Source organism: Coenobita brevimanus, chromosome 20 (assembly GCF_032717465.1).
Source record: "Coenobita brevimanus isolate Jiangsu-jjx chromosome 20, ASM3271746v2, whole genome shotgun sequence".
NCBI classification, from domain to species: Eukaryota; Metazoa; Arthropoda; class Malacostraca; order Decapoda; family Coenobitidae; genus Coenobita; species Coenobita brevimanus.
The window spans coordinates 10888767-10891633 of record NC_136973.1 but is presented as its reverse complement, the minus strand read 5'-3'; the positions used below and the strand labels follow the sequence as shown (position 1 = coordinate 10891633).

Sequence of the window (2867 nt, the reverse complement as noted above, 5' to 3'; positions counted from 1 at the left end):
AGAAAATTAAACAACTGACTGTGAAAACTATTATGTACTTTAATAAATATGAATTAATAATCACCAGTAAGATAGTGCCTATAGACTTTAATGATAAATACCTAAGTATGAGTGAGTATTATCTCGTGAATAGCTTTAGAGCTAGGAGTTAATATCTTGGAATGAGGTCGCCAATTGTCACAGTGTTTTTAAGTATATGCAATATTAAAGGATAATATTTCAATAATACTGGGAACAGGACAATGAATTGTCTTGTGAAAATCAAGCAATGATTACTTTATGCCGGCTTGCTTCGCCGATTCTCTAAGGACAAGAATTTATAAACTTTCTCAACAGTACACAGCAGAGACTAATTCGTCACAATTGCTGTTTGTTCTGGAGAAAGTGACTTCACCCCTGACAATCAATAACTAATGCTATTAATGATAACAGATTCTTGCTGGTGCATTAACTCCTGGTTGGCACAACGGATTTTAAGCTTAATACAAAAGGACTGGCCTAAGTACCAGTTATGAATAGCAAAGCGTTTATGCAAACTAGGAGCTATAAGTGAAATAAGCTTAATATGGAAAATGAAACACGAGTTTACATTACATTAAGCTCGAGAAAAAGAACTGTTAAATTTATTGATTACAAAGAAGTAAATTTGTTACATTTCAAAATGAATTCAAAATAAGGAGATCGCACTCACTCGCTCACTCAAAAGCTAACTCTTAAACCTAGGAAAATACGAAAAGAAAATACTGGTCAGAAAAGTGGACAAAGCGGATGACTGGTCGTCGTTACTGGAAGGACACTGCACACACTATGTCTCTCGCCAATCACACCAGGTGGGAATACGGCGGCAGTGGGAACTGCGTCCTAGGAAGGACACTGCCACACACACTACCCGCTTCCGCGGTAGTGACATCATGAGCTGTAATCGGTTTCAGCAAATTCTAAGGCGCCTCCACTTTTACGATGCTGATGATCCTGCCAATGCAAATGACACTGATATGATGAAGAGAATTAGGTTGGTTTTTGATTACCTGCGGCAAACATTCCGTTCCTCATTTTATCCCTATAGAGACCTTGTCATAGACGAGAGTCTTGTGTTGTGGAGAGGCAATATTTCCTTTCGGCAGTATATACCCAGCAAAAGGCACCGTTTTGGGTTCAAGATCTTTGTTATGTATGACTGTAGGACTGGTTATGTGCAAGACATAGTCATGTACACCAGTGCACAGACAGACATAATAGAAGATCGGAGTACTGGACTGTCTGGAGCAGTGGTAAAGACAATGATTGAAGACTACCTTCATCGTGGTCACGTCCTTTACCTAGACAACTGGTACACTAGCCCTCTTCTCGCTCGTTATCTATACCTGCATGACACTGGACTCTGTGGTACCGTCAAAGTGAATCGGCGTCACATGGTCAAGGTGGGGCGGAAAGTAGAAAAAAATGAGGTGGTCTTCTTCCAGGCTAACAACATCCTAGCTACAGTGTGGAACCACAACAGAGAAGTCAGCCTCTTGTCCACGGTTCACCGCCCATTGATGCACCGTACAGAGTCCGTGGATTACCGCAGCGAGAGGAGGTGCCACTTATGGAAACCTGAGTGTGTGCTTGATTATAACATCAACATGCGCCTGGTGAATCAGACTCCATGATATCCACTGTCGAGTGTGCCAGGACCACGATGAAGTGGTACAAGAAGGTCTTCTTTCACCTGCTAGATATAATTGCCCTCAATTGCCACCACCTGCACGCCATGACAACAGGAGTGCAGGAAACCTTTGAAGGGTTTGTGAGGGAGCTTACACTTGAGATTTTTTCCAGGTATGCGGTCGAGAGGCCCCAACAACGCACACGCACTGCCCCTACCGCCCAAACTACCCTGAGAATATCCGCCCGCCATTTTCCCATTCGTATACCCCCCTAGCCAAATAGAGCTAGGTCCCAACGTAGGTGTCATATGTGTGGTCATTCTCGTGTGAGACCCACCACTCAGAGAAAAGACACCCGCTATGAGTGCGTTGAGTTTAACATGGGTCTTTGCATTCTCTCTTGTTTCAGTGAATATCACACCTTGATGCAGTTCTGATATGGTGTGAATGCGATATGATGCTCATACTCAGGAAGAAATGCGACATACAGACGCTCAGAGTAATTATAAGGGCCGTAAATATGTAAATAGTAGTATAAAAGCGGAGACGGTTGTAATGTAAGTGGAAAATTATTATGGAAGTGCATAAATATATTCTAAGTCGAAACATTCCTAGCAAGTGTATATAGATGCGATATTCTGACGCTAAGTGGAACAAATAAGGCCCGTAAATATGTAGATAGTTGTATAAAGTGGAAACGCGTATTATGTAAGTGGAAAATTATTATGTAAGTGGAACTCGCATCCCCAGAGTGGTTCCTCTCAAACTTCAACCCACGGCTGTTCAAATCCAACTAGTACTGATTGCCAACGGCCATACCACGTTGAGTACACTGCTTCCCGTCCGATCAGCGAAGTTAAGCAACGTTGGGTCTGGTTAGTACTTGGATGGGTGACCGCCGGGGAACACCAGATGCTGTTGGCATCCCTACGTGACAAGTGGGGTTGGTGGAGGACTAGTGCCCCTCCATGTAAAACAATTAACTCTAAGCCCTTGGTCACCCCGTTTGGGATACATGGCGTCTGGCAATGAATGAATGAATGAAATATATTCTAAGTCGAAACAATTCTAGCAAGTGTATATAGACCACGAATAGGATGGATGGACAGTGTGAAGAGAGCACTGGATGCGAGAGGGATGTCTGTTGAGCAAGGAAGAGTGGCTGTGCGTGACAGATATAAATGGAGAGAAATTGTAAATGAATAAGTGATGATGCAG

General features: G+C 42.9%; 1 non-coding gene across 1 annotated transcript; it reads left to right on the top strand.

The window, feature by feature from the left end:
* The first annotated feature begins 2454 nt into the window (after positions 1 to 2454).
* LOC145391980 (5S ribosomal RNA) lies at positions 2455 to 2573 on the top strand. The gene has a single exon (XR_013895922.1). It is a non-coding gene; the product is annotated as a 5S ribosomal RNA (ribosomal RNA).
* The last annotated feature ends 294 nt before the right edge of the window (positions 2574 to 2867 follow it).